The sequence below is a fragment of the Mirounga leonina genome, unplaced genomic scaffold, assembly GCF_011800145.1.
Source record: "Mirounga leonina isolate KUSES-001 unplaced genomic scaffold, KU_Mleo_1.0 Mir_180, whole genome shotgun sequence".
Taxonomy (NCBI): Eukaryota; Metazoa; Chordata; class Mammalia; order Carnivora; family Phocidae; genus Mirounga; species Mirounga leonina.
Window position 1 is genome coordinate 3,906,878 of NW_023270469.1, and position 7,280 is coordinate 3,914,157.

Below are 7,280 nucleotides of genomic sequence, written 5' to 3' on the forward strand. Positions count from 1 at the left end.
GATCAGCCCCACCCGGCTCCCTGCGTGAAGAGCACGGGGAGAGTGGGTCACCACAGGGAACTGAGAAAGAAGATAGATGCTGGGCAGATGGGGGAATGCAACAGATACCCAGGACAAAGCATTTGCTGAGGTATCTCCTGAGACTGTATAAAGGACATGAAGAAAGGGTGGGAGAAATAGTAAATTCATTGGATGGCAAAGTCAATGCTCAAAAATACTTTGACTAGAGGATGGCTCTAAAAAGCAATTCTACGAGATCAACCAGGCGACGTGACTTAGCATCACTTCGGCTTCTGGTTGCCCACCATGCCGATGTTCCTCTCCCCCTTTGTAACATATTGCCACAAATGCGGCCTTAAAGAATACTAACTTACTATCTTACAGCTCTGGAGGTCAAGTTCTAAAATTGAGGTATCAGCAGGGCTGCATTCCTTCTGGAGGCCCTGGGGGAGGATGGCCTCCTTGCCTTTCCAGCTTCTGGGGGCCTCCAGCACCCCTTGCCTGGGGGCGGAGTGGGGGGGGGAATCTTCCTCCATCTTCAAAAGCAGACCCCTTTAAGCTGGAATAGTTTCTGGCTTTTGTGTGTCCTTCCGGGCACGGATGCGTATTTCAAGCGCAGGCTGGTTGTTTTGTAGGATGTCTCTGGTGTAGGTTTTTCTGCCTGGCTCGCATAGTCAGGTAGCGCAGTGTGGCCAGCAGCAGCACGGATGTGTCCTCAGGGCATCGGATCAGGAAGCACAAGCGTCCGTTTGTCTCACTATTGCTGATGCTGTTGACCGATGGTTGAGATGGTGACGTATTTCTCTACTGTAACGGTATTTTTTCCCCCTTGTCAATTATTAGTCATCTGGGGGCGCCTGGGTGGCTCAGTCGTTAAGCGTCTGCCTTCGGCTCAGGTCATGGTCCCAGGGTCCTGGGATCGAGCCCCGCATCGGGCTCCCTGCTCAGCGGGGAGCCTGCTTCTCCCTCTGCCTCTCCCCCTGCTTGTGTTCCCTCTCTCGCTGTGTCTCTCTCTGTCAAATAAATAAAATCTTTAAAAAAAATAAGTCATCTTTGGGAAAGGTACTTTTAGACTATTTAAATATCCTCTTTTTCCAATGAACTTTCACCCAGTGGTTTAGCATCCAGTAATGATAATGCTAGGCTGACTGCAAAATGCTGAGTGCTCTAATTCAATGGCTCGGTCGATATGTATCTTGCATCTGTCCTTGCCCTTCTCCAGTTTTGTTCCCCACAAAGCAGCTAAAGTCACCTTTAGAAACCACAAATGTGACCAAATCCTTCAGTGGCTTCTTACTGCTCCTCAGATGAAGCCAGAACCCTTCTGGTTGTTGGGGCCGTGCATGGCCTGGCCCTCCCAAACTCTGCAGCCCGGTCTCCTCACTCCCCGCTCGCCCTCCACAACTTCCAGCTTTCCATGCTGCTTTCTTCCGTAAGGCCTTCCCACCTACCCTTTTGCCTGAACCCTCTACCTCCATCCCCTGCACTCCTTTGCTTATCAAATACCCACATGTCCTTCACCTACCACACCCAAAAGGAAGCCATGTGACCCCCGAGGCCAGGCCAGATTCCCAGGTAGACCCTTTCACCACATGATGTCCTTTTCCCTTATAGGAACACCCCGGTTTGTAATTGTGCCCTTATTTACTTGTTCACTTAGTCTCTGTGCTCCGTAACAGGCAGGGACTGGCTGGTTTTGCTTACTCCTGTGTCTGCGGCACCAAGCACAGAGTAGATCGTTAAATGTTTGTTGAAAAAACCAACATGAGTTTAAGAAAAGGATCTGGGGAGGAGGAGACAAGAAGATGAGCACCCATGGGCAGGGCCTTCCTTCCAGGAGACTTGGTGATGGGGCCTTTGGCAGCAGGTGCAAGCAAGCCATCAGGGCCTGGTATAGAGCTGCATCCGTATACAGCCTGGCCTCTGGCTCCTTAGAGAAGGAGTCTGGTACAGTATAAAGAACAGGATCTTCGGGCGCCTGGGTGGCTCAGTTGTTAAGCAACTGCCTTCAGCTCAGGTCATGATCCTGGAGTCCCGGGATCGAGTCCCGCATCGGGCTCCCTGCTCGGCGGGGAGTCTGCTTCTCCCTCTGACCCTCCTCCCTCTCATGCTCTCTGTCTCTCATTCTCTCTCTCGCAAATAAATAAAATCTTAAAAAAAAAAAAAAAAAAAGAACAGGATCTTCACAGGCAGACAGAAAGAGGTCTGCAAGCCAGCTGTGCTTTCTGCTTCTGTTGGGCAATCACTTCACTCTGAGCCTCAGTTTCCTTAGCTGTACAAAGGGATCACACCAGCTCCATAGGGCTGTGAGGACAAAGTGAGTTTATGGGTGCGACAGCAGCCAAGAAGACAGATCTGTGTCTGATTCCTGGCTCTCCTCTCCTGGCTGTGTGACCTTGAGCACAGTGCTTGACCTCATTGAGCCTGTTTCCTCATCTATGAAAGGGGCCTCCCATAGTGTGTTCACTCACTCATTCAATGCATATTTATTGGTTGACAGGAGCTGGGGAAGCACGAGTGGACAAGAGCAACAAGAAAACTGCCCGCCTTTCACGAGGCTTGCATGATAGCCAGGGATGCACAACGGAGTAACTAAGTGAAAGACATATGATAAATAAAGCTGACACGGAGCAAAGCAGGGAGGGGGAGTGAGATGCTACTGGGATGGGAGGGAGGGGGAAACTTTAGATAGGGATCCAGGGAGGAAGATGCCACTGAGTAAAGATCCTGAGGGCATGAGAGAGCTATGGAGGCAACACAGAGTGCCAAGGCCAGAGCGTGGCACTCAGTGAGCACTCCACACACGTCCACTAGCCATACACCTTCCCCACCAAGCATGGCCATGGTACCCCAGCAGGCTTTACCCACAGCTGGAGGCGAGGCGGCCCTGTGTGAGGAATTAGGACACATCATACCACTTTGGGTCCTTCAGACTCCCTGGACCGTGTCCAACACCATGAGCTGTGGAGAGTTGGCCTTCTCGCTTCCCTATTCTGGCCCCTTGCGTTCACCACCACAAAGTCCATGGTAAAAAATAAGGAACAACCCAAACACCCTTCCGGAAGAAACCTCAGGTTTTCCACTGTACAACCTTTGGAAGCGCCCCTCTTTCTCTTTCTCTCCCACTGTTTACTTGAAATCGAGCACACAGGCCCTGAGTGTACAGAGCTGGATGAATTGACCCCAAGTGGGCACCCATACAAAAAGCACCCAGATCAAGAGATGAAGTATTATTGCCACAATGGTCACCACTGCCCTGCCCTCTCTTCCTATACCAAACATCAGTTTTGCCCCATTTTGGACCTTTTAATGGAATCATATAGTATGTACACTCTTACGTCTTGCTTCTTTAACCCAACACGTATTTGAGAAGTTGATTTCTGTGTGGAGCAGTTCACTGTATGAATATACACGATTTATTCCTTCTGTTGGTCATGGACATTTCCAGTTTGGAGCAACTGTGGACCGTGCTTTGTGAACACTCCTTTGGTGAACATAGGTTCGTGTATGCTCGGCTTCAGCAGACACTCCTAACGGTTCCCACCAGCGGTGTATGGAAGTTCTAGTTCCTGCCGATGCTTGCCAATGCTTGGTGCTTTTTCATTTTAGCTATTCTGGTGGGTGTGTAAATACTTCATTGTGGTTTAAGTTTGCATTTCTGGTGGGTGTGTAAATATTTCATTGTGGTTTAAGTTTGCATTTCCCTGATGACTAATGAAAAAGAGCGCTTTTTCATGTTTTGGAGTCTCTTCTGTGAAGTACCTGTTTGAGTATTCTGCCAATTGGTGTGCTGTCTTATTCATTATATTTATATGTATTTAAAAATAAATACATGGTTGAAAAAATTAACAAGTTACAGACCCATTTCATGTATATCTGTCCAGGGATATTCTATGTACATATAAACATGTATATCTCCCCACTCTGCTTTCTTACACAAGAACACACACAGTTTGACACAGTAGACCTGATATATACCTTGAAGACCAGACATTTGAATTCATGAAAATCGGCCTCATTTTTTTTTCCCCAGTTGTACAGTGCGGGATTCCCTTGTGTGTGTACAACATATTTTACGAATATATTCACAGGCCTACGGGATGTTGCCAGTTTTTTGCTTCTACAGCATGCTACCATATGTACCAAGTGCAAAAAGCTGCATGCACGTGGGTAAGTCTATCTGGAGGATAAATTCCTAAGGGGGATTGCTGGGTCAAAGGGCATGCACACTTACATTTTTTTGTGGTTCATGCTGCTATTTTGCTCTGCAAAGAGATGAACAAATTTACAGTTGCATCAGTTGAGTCTGTGTGCCAATACCAAGTATTACCAAACTTTCAGCTTTGCCAACCTACTAAGTGAAAAATGGCATCTCCTTGTACTTCAAATTTGCATTCCTCCCTTTTACTCTGAATGAGCCTGAGCATCTTTTCCCATGTTTGAATAGAGCGTCTGCTTTAAAAGGGCTGCTTCCTGGGATGAGTGGTAAGCTGGAAACCAGCTCCTGATGGATAAACAGAACTAACCCTGGCTATGGGATGTTTCCCATCCCTGCAAAGGGGATGGGAAATATTAGGTTTTCTGCTCCCAGGGCCTCAGTGAAATCAGGGAGAGGGTTAAAAAAAAAAAAAAAAAACCACCTCTGAGTTGAACCACACTCTTAAAACAGGAAGAAACCTTAGAAATCAAATCTAATCTCATATTTTAGAGATAAAAAAAACAAAAACAAAAGCTGAGGCTTGGAGAGGGGAAATGACTTGCAGAAGGCTTTTTTTTTTTTTAATCCACAGGGCTTCACGTTGCAGAAGGCCTTTTTAAAAAACATACCAATTCTGTTGAGAAAGAGATGAAAACCCTCGATAACAGAACTGTTTTTGTCAACCTTTGCTTTTCCTGTTAAATATTTTAATGAATGATTTTATTGTGCCATTTCCTACAACAAGGGGTGCACTTTCAAAGTTACAATAAACAAGCTACACCAGGATTAAGGGACATAGGCAACACAAACAAGTGGGGGAACTCTAAGAAGAATCCATTCTTCATTTTTTGGGAAAGACTTTGAAATGGGTCAAAAAGATTGTTAGGTGTCTTCGGTGAGCAACCAGAGGTCTGACTCACCCTTCGGGGTTATCTGGTTTCCTGGGGTCTTCACTTTCCTTTAAGCTATTTATAACTTTACAGGTTGCAGAGAACTGAAAGCAATGCAAATGATTCTTGTCCACAGATATTAGACATAAAGTCAATTTTGCCTGGTGAAAGTTCAATTGATTTGCCTCCCCCACTGCAGAAGCCAGCTCTGCATCTATTAAGCAAATTCATTTTAGCATGCTTGACTGCCTAGATAGATGTCTGCCTTTTGGATTTATCTCTGAACCAACTGTATGTATCACCTTACATACTTCATTAATTAGTGAGTTAAATTAAAGCCTTGACATGTGTTTATATTTGTCTGACATAACTTTTTTTTTTTTTAAAGACCCATTTTGGGGCTCCTGGGTGGCTTAGTCGGTTAAACATCCCACTCTTGATTTCATAATCTCAAAGTCATGAGATCGTAAGAGTCTCTCTCTGCACACACCCCCCCCTCCCCGCCCCGGGCTCTCTCTCTCAAAAAATAAAAAATTAAAAAAGACCTATTGTTTTAACACTGCTCATAAAAAGGATATCCCAAATATAGGGCTACTTGCAGGTCTTGGTGTTATTCAAAGATAACCATGCTTTCTTTCAGCCAATGCAAAAAAAAAAATTGATCACTGATTGAAGGCCTCACTCACTTTCCTCCCTCGTGGAAACAAATCCCCAAGCAAAGATAGCAGGAGACAGGAGCCTCAGAGAGAGCTGACTAAATGCATACATAGCACCACTTTGAGTAAAGAGGTACAAGATACAGTAACGAAAGTTTAAACTTTTAAATGCACCCCTTACTTCCAAAAGTTTAGCTGGAAGCGGGCGCCTGGGTGGCTCAGTCGTTAACCCTCTGCCTTCAGCTCAGGTCATGATCCCGGGGTCCTGGGATCGAACCCCACATTGGGCTCCCTGCTCCGCGGGGGGTCTGCTGCTCCCTCTCCCGCTCCCCCTGCTTGTGTTCCCTCTCTCGCTGTGTCTTTCTCTGTCAGATAAATAAATAAAATCTTTTAAAAAGGGGGGGGGGCACCGGAGTGGCTCAGTCGTTAACCCTCTGCCTTCAGCTCAGGTCATGATCCCGGGGTCCTGGGATCGAGCCCCGCATCGGGCTCCCTGTTCGGCGGGAAGCCTGCTTCTCCCTCTCCCACTCCCCCTGCTTCTGTTCCCTCTCTCGCTGTCTCTATCGGTGTCAAATAAATAAATAAAATCTTTTTAAAAAGGGGGGGCACCGGGGTGGCTCAGTCGTTAAGCATCTGCCTTTGGCTCAGGTCATGATCCCGGGGTCCTGGGATCGAGCCCCACATCGGGCTCACTGCTCGGCCAGGAGTCTGCTTCTCCCTCTCCCACTCCCCCTGCTTCTGTTCCCTCTCTCGCTGTCTCTATCGGTGTCAAATAAATAAATAAAATCTTTTTAAAAAGGGGGGGCACCGGGGTGGCTCAGTCGTTAAGCATCTGCCTTCAGCTCAGGTCATGATCCCGGGGTCCTGGGATCGAGCCCCACATCGGGCTCCCTGCTCGGCGGGAAGCCTGCTTCTCCCTCTCCCACTCCCCCTGCTTGTGTTCCCTCTCTCGCTGTCTCTCTCTCTGTCAAATAAATAAATAAAATCTTTTTAAAAAAAAGTTTCTGGAAGCGAGACAGTGAGATTCTGATAGATCCCTTGGCTGTGATCACTGCTTTCGTCCACCTTACGAGTCGGCGAGCACTTGCCAGTTTGACAACAAACACTACCCGAGCACGTACCTCCCAGCGCTGCGAGAACTGTCCAAACGTTAACGAAAGCCAAAGAAATGAAAAGCACGCGTCTGCCTTCAAAGCACTCAGGGCTTAGCATCTGCAAGGAGGCGCTGGGACGCTCCGGGGGGGGCGGGGGGGGTCAGAGGCTCAGAGGCGCCCCCAGGAGGGCCCAGCCCGGTGCGCTTCCCCTTTTCCCCACGCGCTGTCTGGCTGAACTGTTCCCGCTCCCGCTCCTCTAGTTCCCCATTTCCCAAGTTCTCGCTCCTCACGCCCCACAGGCCACACCTAAAACTGGCTCTCAGACGCCGCCGCGGGCTTCGGGCGCCGGGACACGAGCGGCCCGGCGAGCTCGACAAGCGGGCGGCGCGGCTCGCACCGTGCGTCGTCAGCCCGTGGCCCCCGTCCTTCCCTGCCGGACTTC

General features: G+C 48.3%; 1 long non-coding RNA gene across 1 annotated transcript; it reads right to left on the reverse strand.

Moving 5' to 3' along the window:
• Positions 1 to 975: 975 nt before the first annotated feature.
• On the reverse strand, positions 976 to 7,233 carry LOC118023502. Its single transcript, XR_004682831.1, has 3 exons — positions 7,145 to 7,233; positions 4,235 to 4,265; positions 976 to 1,013 (listed from the first exon to the last, which is right to left on the reverse strand). It is a non-coding gene; the product is annotated as an uncharacterized LOC118023502 (long non-coding RNA).
• Between the last annotated feature and the right edge of the window lie 47 nt (positions 7,234 to 7,280).